This window comes from Mustelus asterias, chromosome 1 (genome assembly GCF_964213995.1).
Source record: "Mustelus asterias chromosome 1, sMusAst1.hap1.1, whole genome shotgun sequence".
In the NCBI taxonomy this organism is placed as follows: domain Eukaryota; kingdom Metazoa; phylum Chordata; class Chondrichthyes; order Carcharhiniformes; family Triakidae; genus Mustelus; species Mustelus asterias.
In genome coordinates this window covers 199,017,038-199,035,309 of record NC_135801.1, presented here as the reverse complement: position 1 = coordinate 199,035,309, position 18,272 = coordinate 199,017,038, and positions in this window count along the sequence as shown.

Sequence of the window (18,272 nt, the reverse complement as noted above, 5' to 3'; positions counted from 1 at the left end):
GCTGACACGTGATCCAGGATAACTTGGACTAATTTAAATGTGGATTACAGGGTCAAAGGTAGGGTTCTGAAGACTGTGGAGGAACAGAGAGATCTTGGGGTCCATATCCACAGATCTCTAAAGGTTGCCACTCAAGTGGATAGAGCTGTGAAGAAGGCATATAGTGTGTTAGCTTTTATTAACAGGGGGTTGGAGTTTAAGAGCCGTGGGGTTATGCTGCAACTGTACAGGACCTTGGTGAGACCGCATTTGGAATATTGCGTGCAGTTCTGGTCACCTCACTATAAGAAGGATGTGGAAGCGCTGGAAAGAGTGCAGAGGAGATTTACCAGGATGCTGCCTGGTTTGGAGTGTCGGTCTTATGAGGAAAGGTTGAGGGAGCTGGGGCTGTTCTCTCTGGAGCGGAGGAGATTGAGGGGAGACTTAATAGAGGTTTATAAAATGATGAAGGGGATAGATCGAGTGAACGTTCAAAGACTATTTCCTCGGGTGGATGGAGTTATTACAAGGGGGCATAACTATAGGGTTCATGGTGGGAGATATAGGAAGGATATCAGAGGTAGGTTCTTCACGCAGAGAGTGGTTGGGGTGTGGAATGGACTGCCTGCAGTGATAGTGGAGTCAGACACTTTAGGAAAATTTAAGCGGTTATTGGATAGGCACATGGAGCACACCAGGATAGTAGGGAGTGGGATAGCTTGATCTTGGTTTCAGATGAAGGTCGGCACAACATCGTGGGCCGAAGGGCCTGTTCTGTGCTGTACTGTTCTATGTTCTATGTTCTATGGATCCACAACTGGGAGAGTGGGAGGAAACAGAGGATGTTGGTACAAGGCTGTTTGTGCGACTGGAGGCCAGTGTCCAGTGGCGTACCACAGGGATCAGTGGTAGGTCTCTAATTGTTGGTGATATATATAAACGATATAGATGAGAATGTGGGGGATGATTAATAAGTTTGCAGATGTCACAAAGATTGTCAGGGTGGTTAATATTTAGGAAGAAGGTCTTTGGTTTCAGAAAGATACAGATGTGTTGGTCAGATGGACAGAGCAGTGGCAGATGTTATTTAACCCTGATAAGTGCAAGGTGATGCACTTTGGAAGGAGTGACGCGACAATGGAGTATTTGAGGAATGGCTGGATGCAAGCAAGCTCAGGGGTACAGAGGTACCTTGGGGTAATTATTCACAGATTCCTAAAAGTGGCAGGACAGGTTAATGGGGTAGTTTAGGCAGAGGAACACTTGCCTTTATCCGTCATGACATAGAGTATCAGAGCAGGGAGGTAATGTTAGAGTTATACAAAGTTTTGCTGAGGCCACAGCTGGAGCACTGTGTGCAGTTCTGGTCACCTCACCACAGGGAGGATGTGATAACACGAGATGGAGTACAGAGGAGGTTCACCAGGATGTTCCCTGGGTTGGAGCATTTGTGCTATTGGGAGAGACTAGATTGTACTCTTTGGAGTGGAGAAGGATAAGGGGGAGACATGATTGCGATGTGTCAGATTTTGAGGGGTATGGACAGTTTGAATCGGACATGTTATTTCCCTTCGTTGAAGGGTCAGTAACAACGGGGCATAATTTCAACGTGAGGAACAGAGTATTTACAGGGGGTGGGGTTTGAGGAAATATTTTTTTCCCCGGAGGATGGTGGGAGTCTGGAGTGCACTGCCTGGGAGGTTAGTAAAAGCGGCAAAATTCACAATCTTTGAAAAGTATGTCGATGAGCATTTGAAATGTCAGAACATTCAAGCCCGTGGGCCAAGTGCAGGAAAATGGGATTTGTGTAGATTTAATGCATCATGGAGAGAGAGGGGGGAGAGGGAGCCAGTCATGGATGAAGAATGGGGAGGGGAAACTGTCATCGCGTACATACTTCCGCAGAGGGTGGTGAATCTGTGGAACCCGCTGCCCCACAGCATGTTGGAGTGTGAATCATTGAATGGTTTCATGAAAGAGATGGATATATTTCCAATAAAAAAGGGGTAAAGGGATATGGGGAACAGGTGGGGAGGTGGATTTGAGACCAGGGAGAGATCAGCCATGATCTGATTGCATGGCGGAGCAGACTCGAAGGGCTGAATTTGCCCACTTCTGCTCCGAGTTCCTGTGTTCCTATATCCTTCATCACCAGTCTGAGGGAACAATGCATTTCTACAGCTTTGAGGTGAGGCCCAGTGTGGAGAGAGTTCCTTCAGGGACTGTGCACACTGTACAGTAGAAAAATGGTCACTTGTTAAATTTGAGAGGTTTATTGGGGAAGATTTCTTACCTGGGCTCTCGCTGGTATCTTGCGGCAACTCTGTAGTGAGGATTATGTCAGTTACTGTTACCTCAGCAAATGTCACTGTGGAAAATAAAGAACAGAAATATCCTTTCTCAATGTGATACTCTGTGTTCACACACTCAGAGTGTGTAAGTCGAGCTGACATTAGCACGGGAGTAAATGTATCATTATTAGTGCCTGTCAGCCCAGGGTGAGCATCACTCAGTGTATCAGTGTGACTGCATCAATTAATGCTGACACGTGATCCAGGGTAACTTGGCAAGATGGATCCACAACTGGCTGAGTTGGGGAAACAGAGGATGTTGGTACAAGGCTGTTTGTGCGACTGGAGGCCAGTGTCCAGTGGCGTACCACAGGGATCAGTCTCTAATTGTTGGTGATATATATAAATGATATAGATGAGAATGTGGGGGGGGGGTGATTAATAAGTTTGCAGATGTCACAAAGATTGTTAGGGTGGTTAATATTGAGGAAGAAGGTCTTTGGTTTCAGAAAGATATAGTAAACTAAAGTTTATTTATTAATCACAAATAATGTTTACATTGCAATGAAGTTACTGTGAAATTCCCCGAGTCGCCACATTCTGGCACCTGTTGGGTCAATGCACCTAACCAGCACGCCTTTGAGAATGAGGGAGGAAACCGGAGCACCCGGAGGAAACCCACGCAGACACGGGGAGAACATGCAAACTCCACACAGACAGCGACACAAGCCGGGAAAGATGGGTTGGTCGGATGGACAGAGCAGTGGCAGATGTTATTTAACCCTGATGAGTGCGTGGTGATGCACTTTGGAAGAAGAAGCGACAAGGGAGTAGTGAAGGAATGGGAGCACACAAGCTCAGGGGAACAGAGGGATTTGGGGTAGTTATTCACAAATTCCTAAAAGTGGCAGGACAAGTTAATGGGGTAGTTTAGGCATATGGGACACTTGCCTTTATCCGTCATGACATCGAGTATCAGAGCAGGGAGCTGATGTTAGAGAACAAAGAGAACAAAGAAAATTACAGCACAGGAACAGGCCCTTCGGCCCTCCAAGCCTGCACCGACCATGCTGCCCGACTTAACTAAAACCCCCTATGCTTCCGGGGACCATATCCCACTATTCCCATCTCATTCATGTCCTTGTCAAGAGGCCCCTTAAAAGTCACTACCGTATCTGCTTCCACTACCTCCCCCGGCAACGAGTTCCAGGCACCCACTACTCTCTGTGTAAAAAATCTGCCTCGTACATCTATACAAAGCTTTGGTTAGTCCACAGCTGGAGCACTGTGTGCAGTTCTGGTCACCTCACTATGGGAATGATGTGATAGCACGAGATGGAGTACAGAGGTGGTTCACCAGGATGTTCCCTGGGATGGAGCATTTGAGCTACAAGAAGAGACTAGATTGTTTTCTTTGGAGTAGAGAAGGTGAAGGGGGAGACATAATTGAGATGTGTCAGATTTTGAGGGGCGTGGACAGTGTGAATAGGGAGCGGCTATTCCCCTTAGTTGAAGGGTCAGTAACGACGGGGGCATAATTTCAAGGCGAGGAGCAGAGGGTTTAGAGGGGGGGGTTGCGGTTTGAGGAAACATTTTTTTCCCTGGAGGATGGTGGGAGTCTGGAATGCACTGCCTGGGAGGTTAGTAAAGGGGGCAAAATTCAAAATCTTTAAAAAGTATGTCGATGAGCACTTGAAATGTCAGAACATTCAAGCCCGTGGGCCAAGTGCAGGAAAATGGGATTTGTGTAGATTTAGTGCGTCATCGGGTACATGGAGGGAGAGGGGGGAGTGGGAGCCAGTCATCAGGAAAATAGCGTGAGAGGGGGAGGGGAAACAGACATCGGGGACATACTTCTCGCAGAGGGTGGTGAATTTGTGGAACCCGCTGCTCCACAGCATATTGGAGTGTGAATCATTGAATGGTTTCATGAGAGAAATAGACATATTTCCAGTAAAAAAAAGGGATAAAGGGATGTGGGGAACAGGTGGGGAGGTGGATTTGAGACCAGGGAGAGATCAGCCATGATCTGATTGCATGGCGGAGCAGACTCGAAGGGCTGAATTTGCCCACTTCTGCTCCTAATTCCTGTGTTCCTATATCCTTCATCACCAGTGTGAGGGAACAATGCATTTCTACAGCTTTGAGGTGAGGCCCAGTGTGGAGAGAGTTCCTTCAGGGACTGTGCACACTGTACAGTAGAAAAATGGTCACTTGTTAAATTTGAGAGGTTTATTGGTGAAGATTTCTTACCTGGACTCTCGCTGGTATCTTGTGGCAACTTGGTAGTGATGCTTATGTCAGTTGCTGTTACCTCAGGAAGTGGCCCTGTGGAAAATAAAGAACAGAAAAGAATTCCTAAAAGTGGCAGGACAAGTTAATGGGGTAGTTTCGGCATATGGGACACTTGCCTTTATCCGTCATGACATAGAGTATCAGAGCAGGGAGCTGATGTTAGAGAACATAGAGAACAAAGAAAATTACAGCACAGGAACAGGCCCTTCGGCCCTCCAAGCCTGCACCGACCATGCTGCCCGACTTAACTAAAACCCCCTATGCCTCCGGGGACCATATCCCGCTATTCCCATCTCATTCATGTACTTGTCAAGATTCTCCTTAAAAGTCACTACCGTATCCGCTTCCGCTACCTCCCCCGTCAACGAGTTCCAGGCACCCACTACTCTCTGTGTAAAAAAAATCTGCCTCGTACATCTATACAAAGCTTTGGTTAGTCCACAGCTGGAGCACTGTGTGCAGATCTGGTCACCTCACTATGGGAATGATGTGATAGCACGAGATGGAGTACAGAGGAGGTTCACCAGGATGTTCCCTGGGATGGAGCATTTGAGCTACAAGGAGAGACTAGATTGATTTCTTTGGATCATTGGACACGTGATCTAGGGTAACTTGGCAAAATGGATCCACAACTGGCTGAGTGATCGGACACAGTAAGAGTTTTAACAACACCAGGTTAAAGTCCAACAGGTTTATTTGGTTGCAAATACCACTAAACCTGTTGGACTTTAACCTGGTGTTGTTAAAACTCTTACTGTGTTCACCCCAGTCCAACGCCGGCATCTCCACATCATGAATGATAGGAGACAGAGGATGTTGGTACAAGGCTGTTTGTGCGGCTGGAGGCCAGTGTCCAGTGGCGTACCACAGGGATCAGTGGTAGGTCTCTAATTGTTGGTGATATATATAAATGATATAGATGAGAAGGGCGGGGGGAGGGGGGGGTGGGGGGGTAATAAATAAGTTTGCAGATGTCACAAAGATTGTCACGTTAGTTAATATTGAAGGAGAAGGTCTTTGGTTGCAGAACGATATAGATGGGTTGGTCAGATGGGCAGAGCAGTGGCAGATGTTGCTTAACCTTGATGAGTGCGAGATGATGCACTTTGGAAGGAGTGATGTGACAAGCGAGCAGTTAAGGAATGGCTGGATGCAAGCAAGCTAAGGGGTACAGAGGGATTTGGGGTAACTTTTCACAGATTCCTAAAAGTGGCAGGACAGGTTAATGGGGTAGTTTAGGCATATGGGACACATGCCTTTATCTGTCATGACATAGATTAAAAGAGCAGGGACGTAATGTTAGAGTTATACAAAGATTTGGTTAGTCTCCAGCTGGAGAACTGTGCGCAGTTCTGGTCACCTCATTCCATGAAGGATGTGACAGCACGAGATGGAGTACAGAGGAGATTCGTCAGGATGTTACCTGGGATGGAGCATTTGAGCTGTAAGGAGAGACGAGGTTGTTTTCTTTAGGGCAGAGAAAGTTAAGTGGAGACATGATTGAGATGTGTAAGATTATGAGGGTGTAGACAGTGTGAATTGGAAGCAATATTTCCCTTAGTTGAAGGGTCAGTAATGAGGGGGCATAATTTCAAGGCGAGGAGCAGAGGGATTAGAGGGAGTGGGGTTTGAGGAAACATTTTTTCACCTGGAGGATGGTGGGAGTCTGGAATGCACTGCCTGGGAGGTTAGTAAAGGCGGCAAAATTCACAATCTTTAAAAAGTATGTGGATGAGCATTTGAAAAGTCATAACATTCAAGCCTGTAGGCCAAGTGCAGGAAAATGAGATTAGCGTAGATTTAGTGCACTTTTATTGGTAGTGAGTTGACCGGTTGAAGGTCCTCTTCTGTACTTTCTGACTCTATTCGGGAACCTGATGTTTGGCTGGGAGTCCGACAGCTCTACAGAAGGGGAAGTAAGCACCAAGCGACCGAACTTTGGGACAAAAACAGAAAGCAGAAATACTCAACAAGCCCAGCAGCATCTGTAAGAGAGAGAATTGACAGAGAGAGAAATAGAGTTCATGTTTTGAATCTGGGATACTGTGCCTGTATAGGGAACAGTTCAAAATGTAAATGCAAGTGTAAACACAGGAGCTGGGTTGGATGGAGGAGATTTACTAAAGGTTGGGTGAAAAACAGAAGGGACTGTCTGTGATAGGGTGGAGGATAAGAGGAGAGAAAACATTAAATGGTTTCATGGTGCAAAGAGTGGTCATTGCACCAGTTCAGGAACAAGGAAGTGTCCAGAGGATAAATGAGTGACGGCCTCCTGAAACTCTGAAGAGTCATATGGGTCTGGAAATGTGAACTCGCTTTTTCTCACCAGAGATATGAACATGTGAAATACAAGCAAAAGTCGGCTATTCAGTCCCTTGTGTCTGCTCCAATATTCAATAAGTTCATGGCTGACCTCATTGTGTTTCGAGTTCTACATTTCCATCTACCCAGATAACCTTTGATTCCCTTGCTTGACAATAATCGACTTGATGCGCGTTATCAAACACGAGGCTAGATGCTCGGGAAATAAAGGCTTTTATTTACTGTAATGAAGCAGCCAATAATTATATACACGATCCCAGACTGAGGGGTCCCAGCCAGAGCAGGGACCTTTATACCTCTCCCAGGAGGCGGAGCCCGACTGGGATGTACCACAACACTACAGTACAAAGGTGTAACAACCCCACCCTAACCCCAACAGCAACAAGTAGCACAACCCAACAGTAACATATGTACATCCTTGTAGTACTGGCCAGACCCTGGCTCAGTACTATCCAGTGGGAACCAACGATGGTTCACCACATTCACCCCTCCTTTGAGAACAAAGGCCGGCGGGGTACAAAAAAAAACAGAATAAAGTGTCATCAGTCTATAAGTTCAGACGGTCAGGGGGACCGCACTGTTGTTGTGACCTCCTCAATACCGGCGGTGACACCGGAGTAGGCACTTGCGGTGGCGTTCTCCCCAAGGCGGCGTCCAGCTGTTCTTCCACGGACTCACAGGCTGGTTGACCCTGAGGTGACGGTAGTCCAAGGGGTCCTGACACGCCTTTCAGTGGCGACCATCCTCTGGACTCCGGCAAGCTGTACACGGGAGTAAAAGGGTTAAGCAATGGTCCCGATGCTGCCCGCGCCGTGTCCGGGGGAGAAACAAGAGTTAAGGGGTTTGTAACAGGGGGTATGGGAGCGACAGGGGTTGCTACGTCCCCTGCTGGCGCCAGGTCTCGGATCGAGACCGTGTCCTCTCGTCCGTCAGGGTATGCCACATAGGCATACTGAGGGTTGGCGTGGAGGAGATGGACCTGTTCGACCAACGGGTTGGACTTGCGGGCCCTTACATGTCGCCGCAGGAGGACGGGTCCTGAGTACGTCAACCAAGACGGTAATGAGGTCCCCGAGGAAGACTTCCGAGGGAATGAAAACATCCTCTCATGGGGAGTAGCATTGGTTGCCGTACACAGGAGGGAGCGAATAGAATAGAGTGCATCAGGGAGCACCTCTTGCCAACGGGAGACTGGAAGACTTTTTGACTTCAATGCCAGTAAGACAGCCTTCCAGACTGTAGCATTCTCACGTTCCACCTGTCCGTTACCCCTAGGGTTGTGGCTCGTGGTCCTACGAGAGGCAATCCCATATGAGAGCAGGAATTGCCTCAAGTCATCGCTCATGAACGACGAGCCCCTGTCGCTATGGATGTAGCCGGGGTACCCGAACAGGGTAAAGAGATCACGGAATGCCTTGATAACCGTGGCAGCGGATGTATCAGAGCAGGGAACAACAAAAGGGAACCTAGAGTACTCGTCAATGATATTGAGGAAGTACACATTCCGATCTGTTGAGGGAAAGGGGCCCTTAAAATCGACACTCAGTCTCTCGAAGGGACGAGTGGCCTTGACTAAATGTGCCCGGTCAGGTCGGTAAAAGTGCGGTTTGCATTCCGCGCAAACCCGACAGCTTCTTGTTACGGACCTGACGACCTCCACCGAGTAGGGCAGGTTGCGGGCTTTTATAAAGTGGTAGAGCTGAGTGACCCCAGGATGGCATAGGTCATTATGGAGAGCCTGCAAACGGTCCTCCTGTATACTGGCATATGTTCCACGCGAGAGGGCATCTGAGGGCTCATTGAGTTTCCCTGGACGATACATGATATCGTAGTTATAGGTGGAGAGTTCAATTCTCCACCGCAAGATCTTGTCATTCTTGATCTTGCCCCTCTGCGTGTTATTAAACATGAACGCCACGGACCGCTGGTCCGTGATCAGGGTGAACTGTTTTCCCGCCAAGTAATGGCGCCAGTGCCTGACGGCCTCCACAATGGCCTGGGCCTCCTTTTCCACGGCTGAATGCCGGATTTCGGGGCCTTGGAGGGTGCGGGAAAAAAATGCGACGGGCCTGCCCGCCTGGTTAAGTGTGGCGGCCAGGGCGAAATCAGATGCATCGCTCTCCACCTGAAAGGGGATGGACTCGTCAACAGTGTGCATCGTAGCTTTCGCGATGTCGGCTTTTAATTTATCGAAGGCCAATCGGGCCTCTGGCGTTAGGGGAAAAGTCGTGGACTTAATGAGCGGACGGGCTTTGTCCGCGTAATTGGGAACCCACTGCGCATAATAGTAGAAGAAGCCGAAGCATTTTCTCAGTGCTTTTGCACTAGCAGGCAAGGGAAGTTCAGAAAGGGGGCGCAAACGGTCTGGATCAGGGCCAATGACCCCGTTTTCCACCACGTATCCTAGGATGGCTAAACGGCGCGTACGAAACACACACTTCTCCCTGTTGTCGGTCAAGTTCAGGCGAGATGCAGTGCGTAGGAAATTCAGGAGATTCGTGTCATGGTCCTGCTGGTCATGGCCGCAGATGGTGACATTATCCAGGTACGGGAAGGTAGCCCGCAGCCCGTTCTGGTCCACCATTCGGTCCATAGCACGCTGGAAGACCGAGACCCCATTGGTGACACCAAAGGGAACCCTGAGAAAATGATACAAGCGACCATCCACCTCAAAAGCCGTGTATTGTCGATCCTCTGGGCGAATGGGGAGTTGGTGGTAGGCAGACTTGAGGTCTATGGTGGAGAACACCCGGTACTGCGCAATCTGATTGACCATATCAGATATGCGCGGGAGAGGATACGCATCCAGCTGCGTGTATCGATTAATGGTCTGACTATAGTTAATGACCATCCGGGGTTTGTTCCCGCTCTTGACCACCACAACCTGCGCCCTCCACGGACTAGCGCTGGGTTGTATGATCCTTTCTTTGAGGAGCTGCTGAACCTCAGATCGAATGAAGATCCGATCCTCAGCGCTGTAACGCCTACTTTTAGTCGCAATGGCCTCGCAGCCTGGCACAAGATTCTGGAACAGGGAGGGTGTGGTGATCTTCAGCGTCGAGAGGCTACAGGCAGGGCGCGTTGGGCAATTTGGAGACTGCTGCTGTTCTCCCACTGCCAGTGAAGGGAGTGGCCCACCGTACTGTAGGGTTACACTCCTCAAGTGGACCATGAAGTTTAGTCCGAGAAGTATTGGCGCGCAAAGGTACGGCAACACTAGGAGCTTGAAACGCTCGTAAACTGTGCCTTGCACCGTCAAAGTTACCACGCAACTCCCTAGCACGGTGACAGACCGGGACCTCGATGCCATAGAGATTGTCTGTTTGGCAGGTTGAATCCGGAGTCCACACCGCTTCACAGTGTCTGGGTGGATAAAGCTCTCAGTGCTCCCACTGTCAAACAGACAATAAATCACGTGGTCATTTACCTGGATGTTCATCATAGATTTGTCAAGTCTATCAAACCGCCCAATGAAATACATGCTCGTTACCTCTTAGCCACTCGACGACGGCAGTCTGGTCCAGGATGATCGACGCCACCGTTGGTTCATGAGCGCCACTGCAGGCAGCTGAAATCGACGAGGAGGACCCCTGCTGGTCGTTCGCGGTCGGTGCCGACCAACATGGCCGCTCCCATAGGTCGCACGTGGGTGATGGCGCCAAACTCAGCGACCCCTGGTGGTCACACACCTCCGACTCCGTCGACCGTAATGGCGTCGTCCTGGCCTCGCACGTGGACGAACCCCTCGATGATTTCAACGACGAAGAGCCGAGCTCTGAAGAATCGCAGGCTGCACTGCCGTTCCTAGATTTAGATCGGCACACTTTCGAATAGTGCCCTTTCTTACCGCAGGCGGAGCACAACACAGCCTTAGCGGGACACCGTTGCCGAGTATGCTTCGCTCCCCCACAGAAGTAACACCGCGGACCGCCCGGAGCTGCTGCCGTCGTCTGGCCTGAGTGTGAGCATGCCATTACGCAGCATTTCGAACCCGAGGGATGAGGAGGGATAGGCGACTGCTCCTGCCACGTTGTCTCCACGTGGTCTTCCGGATACAATACTAAGCTTTTGGAGGCCGTCTCCAGCATCTCCGCTAGCTCGATGGCCTGGGTAAGATCAAGGTTACCTTTCTCCAATAGTTTAAGTCGAATGTACGACGATCCGACTCCCGCCACAAACGCATCTCGGGCGAGGTTGTTCATACTCTGCTCAGCCGACTCAGCTTTGCAGTTACAGCCCCTGGCTAGCTGTAGGAGCTCGTTCGCATATTCCTCCATCGTTTCGCCAGACTGCCGTCGTCGAGTGGCTAAGAGGTAACGAGCGTATATTTCATTGGGCGGTTTGATATAACGCTTCTTCAGAAGCTCGAGGGCCTTTGTGTAATCGGTGGCCGCACGGATCGCGAAGTAGACAGTGTCGCTTACCCTCGCATGGAGGACCCGGAGTCTGTCATCATCTGTGTTGACCGCTGTGGAGGCTGCCAGGTAGTCTTCGAAGCACTTCAGCCAGTGGTCGAAGGTGTTAGAGGCGCCCACCGCACGTGGATCTAGTGTAAGGCGTTCCGGCTTCAGTATCTGCTCCATACTCTTTTTTTTTCTTCGACGAGAGTTTAACAACAGTAAATAAAATTGATGCGCGTTATCATACACGAGGCTTGATGCTCGGGAAATTAAGGCTTTTATTTACTGTAATGAAGCAGCCAATAATTATATACACGATCCCAGACTGAGGGGTCCCAGCCAGAGCAGGGACCTTTATACCTCTCCCAGGAGGCGGAGCCCGACTGGGATGTACCACAACACTACAGTACAAAGGTGTAACAACCCCACCCTAACCCCAACAGCAACAAGTAGCACAACCCAACAGTAACATATGTACATCCTTGTAGTACTGGCCAGACCCTGGCTCAGTACTATCCAGTGGGAAGCAACGATGGTTCACCACACGACCCAACTGCACCTTAAAGATATTCAATGTCTCTGTCTCCACCACCTTATGAGGCCGAGAGTTCCAAAGTCGCACAGTCCTCAGAGAAAAAGCAATTTCTCATCCCTGTTCTAAAACAATGTCCCCTAGTTCTGGACTCACTCACAAGAAGAGACATGCTTTTCATGTTTACCTTGTCAAGACCATACTTACATCGCATCCTCTCTCGTTGATGAATAATCATCAGTCACTCACCTTTGCGAGCTTCATGCTTTTTCTTTAAATTTGATACATTCCTTAATTTCTTGAGTTAACCACAGATGTTAGGTGTACCCCGAAAAAATTCTATTTGTGGTAGGAATATGCTTGTTCTGAGTATTCTGAAATACTCCCTTCAAAGTCTGCCATTGTTTCCCTATTGATCTAGCTTCTAGCCAAGTATCTCAGGTCACCTTAGCAAGCTCAGCTTTTAAGCCCAGATAGTTTTCCTCAATTAAATTTCAAATACTAGTCTGAGATCGAATCTTCTCCCTTGTAAATTGGTTGTAATTATGGTCACTGCCACATCCAGGTGCCTTTACTTTAATTTACATTACACAACACCAAATCTAATATAACGTCCTAACTGGTTGGTTCCAGAACATGCTGCTCTCGGAAACTATTTCAAAAGCATTCTGTGAAATTTTTATCAAGGCTAACACTGCCAATCTATTTTTCAAGGTTATATATAAATTAAAATTACCCATGACTATTGCTGTCCTTTCATCACTCGCACCTGGTATTTCTTGTCATATATTTTTGCGATATTGTTGTCACTGTTCGGAGGCAGGTAGAAAAATCCCACTAGTGACTTCTTTCCCTGACTATTCCTCATCTCCACCCAATCTGATTCTACATCCTGATCTCCTGAATCAAACTCAGCTCTTAACTATTGCAGCAATGCCTTCTTTAATTAAGAATGCTATTTCCTCCATTACCTAGCTTACTATTCTTCTTCTTGTTTGACCATCAATGTTCAGGACTCAATCCTTGTCATGTTGTAGCTATGTCACTGTAATGGCTGTCAGATCATATTGATTTACTTCAGTGTGAGCTATCAATTCATTTATTTTGTTATGAATGCTGCAAGCCTTCAATTTTGCCTTTTTTGTTATCTTTCTACTGTTTAGCTTTGACTGTTGTTGTATTCTGCAGTATTTTCAGGGATGTTCTCTCTGTCACTTTCTGCCATTCTCTGACCCTCATTTTCCATGATACGCTATTGGACACTGGCTTCCAGTCACTAAAGCAGCCGTCTGTCACCACACTCTGTCTTCTGCAACTGAGCCAATTTTGAACGCACTTCATCAAATGACCCTGTATCCCATGTGAATTTACCTTCTTTACAAGTCTCCCATGTGGGATCTTGTCAAAGGCTTTGCTGAAATCCATATAAACTACATCAACTACACTCCACCCATCTATACACCTGGTCACCTCCTCAAAAAATTCAATCAATTCTGTTGGGCATGACCTCCCTCTGATGAAGCCATGCTGACTGTTCCTAAACCCTTGTCTCTCCAAGCGGAGATAGATGTTCTCCTTCATATGTTTCTCCAATAGTTTCCCAAGCACTGAAGTGAGACTCACTGGTCTATAGTTCCCTGGCTTATCATTACAACCATTCTTAAATAGCGGAAACACATTAGCAGTCCTGCAATAGTCCGCACCTCGCCCGTGGTCAGAGAGGAATTGAAAACTTGGGTCAAAGCCTCTGCAAACCCCTTACCTCCCACAGCAGCCGAGGGCACAATTTATTTGGAGCTGGAGATTTATCCACTTTTAAAGCTGCCCTTTGACAATTTGCTCAAGAACCTCACAGTCTTCCCTTGAATTCTATACCATCGTCCTCATTCTCTTGGGTGAAGATGGATGTGAAGTATTCATTCAACACTCTACCAGCGTCCTCTGGTTCCACCCACAGATTGTGCCCTTGGTCCCTAATGGGCCTGACTTTTTCCCTGGTTATCCTCTTCCCATTGATATACTTACAGAATATTTTGGGATTTTCCCTACTTTTACCAGCCAGAACTTTCCCATATCCCCTCTTTGCTTTCCTCATTGTTTCCTTAAGCTCCAGCCTGTTATTTCTGTACCTCACTAATGCCTCCACTGATTTGTGTCACTGTAATTAGTTTTAACAATGAGTCACTCAGGATCAAAGTGGTTTGTTTAAAAACTCATTAAGATTTCAGAATAAAGGCTGTTTGATTCAAATCAATTTTGGATTAATTGTCGATACCGGGGTGGGGCACAAAAATAAGCTTCAGTGGATGCTGTACATCAGTTAAATAATAGATTCTGCAAGATGCATAATATAAACAGAAAATGTTAGAAATATTCAACAGCTATTTTCCCTGAGCAGCGCACAATTCCATGGGCAGGTCACACACGAATCAAAGAACAAAGAACAATACAGTACAGGAATAGGCCCTTTGGCCCACCAAGCCAGAGCTGATACACAGTTTCTATCTCTCTGTTCACCTCCCATTCATGTGTCTATCAAGATACACCTTGAACATCGCTAACATGCCTACTTCCACCACCTCCAGTGGCAGTGCGTTCCAGGCACCTACCACCCACGGTGTGAAAAACTTTCACTGCACATCTCCCCTAAACTTACCCCCCTCACCTTAAACCTCTGCCCTCTTGCAGAAATTTTGCAGACTTCGATCAAATCGTCCCTCAGCCTCCGTCTTTCCAGTGAAAACGTTCCGAGTTTATCCAATACCTGAGACCTAAAACCCTCCAGACCAGACAAAAACATTTACTTCATCAATGCCGTTGATCATTTTCTACACCTCAATTAAATCCCTCCTCATTCTTCTGTACTGCAGTGAGTACAAGCCCAAACTACTCAACTGCTCCTCATACAACAGCCCCTTCAAATCAGGAATGAAGCCTTACCCTGAATGTGAAGACAGATCATTCAGTGATTCTGGGGATTATATGGCAGGTGTCATTTATTCAATGTTTATGAACTTTTCAGAGGTTTTTTGGGGGGAGTTTAGGAACATAGGACTGAGGATCTGGAGTAGACGTTACTTACATGCAGGCTGCCCAGTACTTGTGTGAAGCTCTGGTGTGATCATTGTTGTCCCAGGTGATGTAGCTGTGGAAAATAAAGACCAGAAACAGTCTCAGTGAATGTGGGACTCTGTATTCATCCATTAGCACACTGGAGAATCAGGCTGAGATTAGGGTGTTAGGTGTACACCAGTAGAGAGTCATAGAGTCATAGAGGTTTACAGCATGGAAACAGGCCCTTCAGCCCAACTTGTCCATGCTGCCCCTTTTTTTAAAACTCCGATGCCAATCCCAATTGTCCGCATTTGCCCCATATCCCTCTATACCCATCTTACGCATGTAACTGGGAGTATAGTGAAGATCAGGTGTCATTGTCATTTCTCTTAATTCTCTGGTCCAATAAATTTAACCTACAAAGGGCAGGAACATAGAAACTTAGGAATTAGGAGTGTTGAAGCGAGATTTAAAGAATAGGTTTAGAGGGAACAGTATTGTTGGCCTCGGTGCCTGTATAACAATTTATATTCTTAAGTGCCTGCATAATAATCTATATTTGTAGGAAAATATATTACATAATTATTGTGTATGAATTTATTGCTATATGATCACAAAAGTCATGCATATCAGCTCCACTATGTTAACAGAAGTTCAGAATATTAAAACAACACAAAATGGATACTAGCTGGGTTAGCCACATTCCTGAACACAATTACAAACTGGCTTAATTACAAGCTTGTGCACAACAGCAAGGAAAGTTACCACAGAAACTGGTGGCTGCTACCAGACTATGGGCCAAGGTCTCGGATGGAAGCCAGACACAAAAGATTAGGGAGGGCATTCATAGAAAATGTTAAGGAGGCCCACTGGACAAGGAGTATTGTAAACTCAATGACTCCAGATGGGTGAAAGGAAGATAATATTAATGAGGTACCATGAGTCATGTTCATGAGACCACGAGCTGATCATGCACAAGCCCACCCTACGTAATGCCTTTTTCATTGGTTACATGACTAATGTATGTAATCTGTAATCAATGTTATTGGATAAGGTCCAGGCGTGATGGACTGTGTAGATGTTTGGATAAGAATGGATGTTTTTGCTTTGTTCGGCGGAGAGAGGTACTGGGCTTTACCAGACGCCATCTCCCCGCTGGCGAAATAAACCGTTTGATGCGAGGACCAACCCTGAGCGTTGATTGATTTCTTTGCGACTCTCTCCTGCTAACAGGAGCGTGAGTTGGCAATTCAGCCCTTCGAGCCCACTCCGCCATTCTATATGATCATGGCTGATCTCCATCTCATTCTAACTGCTTCAGCCATCGGGGTCATGAATTTCCTTTAGTGAAGGAAATTCGCCCTCCTTACCTGGTCTGGCCTACATGTGACAGTAAGAAGTTTCACAACACCAGGTTAAAGTCCAACAGGTTTGTTTGGTAGCACAAGCCACACGCTTTCGGAGCACTGCCCCTTCATCAGGTGAGTGGGAGTTGTGTTCACAAACAGAGTTGTGTTCAGGACTTTAATCTGGTGTTGTGAGACTTCTTACTGTGCTTACCCCAATCCAACGCCGGCATCTCCACATCATGGCTACATGTGACTCCAGAGCCACAGCAATGTGGTTAACTCTCAACTGTCCTCTTGTCAGGGCAACTAGGGACGGGCAATAATTGTTGGACAGCTAACGATATCCATGTTCCACAAATAATTTTTAAAAACTTAATTTCCCTGCCTTTTCACCTTAGCCTTTATCCCGCATTTGATCAAATATTTATCTCTCTTTCTCTTGAATGCATTGATTGATTCTGAATCCCCTGCAGCCTGGGGCAGTGAGTTCCATAGATTCACAACTCTCTCAGCTGCTCCTTATTGCTGTCTTAAGTGCGGATCTCGGAGAGTAGGTTTCTAATGGCTCTAGTCCAGCCCAGTTATGACAAGTAAAGAAAGCGAGTTTGAATGGGGGACAGAAGGCCTCCTGACCCGCCATCTAACGAAGAAAAATAAGAAAGTTATTGATAACATGAACAGGATGGACGCCCCATGACCCCGCAGAAAACCAGCGGGAGTGGTGGAAGGCAAAAAAGAAAGAAAAGGATGAGAAGGAATTAGTTTTAATACTTTGTGCCCATGTAGTTCTGACAGAGGAAGTCAATGCATATGTTAACAGTACGAAACAACAGCCACCAGTTATGACAGGACAGATGGTATTGCCAGCACTCGCGGGACAAGTCCTGAGCACCCCGTCTTATGACGAGGACTTAGTTTGGACAACCAAGATGCTAGAAATGCTTAGCAAAGGTTTAGGGAGGGAGGGGGTCGCCCCACCACCTTATGACCCAGAGATTCCAGTTAAAGCGGCTCCTGTGAAGATTGAATATTTCCCAGTGATTCCCGCTCAACCGGGAGTCCCAGGGGCGCTCACACAAACACCTCAGTCTAGGATGACATCTGTCTCCCTTTCCCCTGGGGAGATGATGACATTGCTGAACAAATTGCCTGTGTTAAAGCCTTGCTGTAGTAAAACAGTTTTCTGGCAGAAACTTAAAGAAATGCAGGTCTGCCATAGCCTCCACAATCGGGACATTGCGGGGCGAGTTAGAATGAAAGTGCCTGAGAACTGCAGGCTGCGAGTGCAGGCTGCCCACCAGGGTGGAACTTGGTGTGTGGAAATGGCTGCAAATACCCATCAACAGGTGCAGGATTTCCAGGCTTTTAAAGCCAACATAACAGATACCCTCGGTCAGATTCCCATAAATTGGAATGCCATCCTAGGGGTTGCCCAAAGCAAAGGGGAAGGAGCACAAGAATATGGAAATAGGAAGTTTGAAGCTTTCCTGGCACATAGCGGCATGCCTGATGCTGATCGACAGCCCGCAGCCTTCCTCCAATTGTACCGAGACAGAGTCTGCTCACCAGGCGATATTAAAAACAGGACTGGTATCTTTTAACAATTATGGTGACTTAGAGAGTTGGGCAACTAAATGGGAAAGGATTATGCTTTGCATGCGGAGGCTGGTGGGGTGAAATGTGAGAACAAGGGGGACTCTATCCTTGTTCTGGGAGGGAGTGGAAGGGGTGAGGGTTGTGGTGCGGGATATGGACCGCACGCTGTTGAGGGCCTGGTCGACAACTGTAGATGGGAATCCATGGTTGAGGACAAAGAAGCACTTACTAGAAGCACCACTTTGGAAAAAGGCATCATCGGAACAAATGTGACGGAGGCGAAGGAGCTGAGAGAAAGGGATGGAGTCCTTACAGGATGTGGGGTGTGAAGAGCTGTAGTCCAGATAGCTGAGAGAGTCAGCGGGCTTGTAATGGATATTGGTAGATAGTCTATTGCTGGAAATAGAGACAGAAAGGTCAAGGAAGGGAAGGGAAGTGTCTGAAATGGACCAGG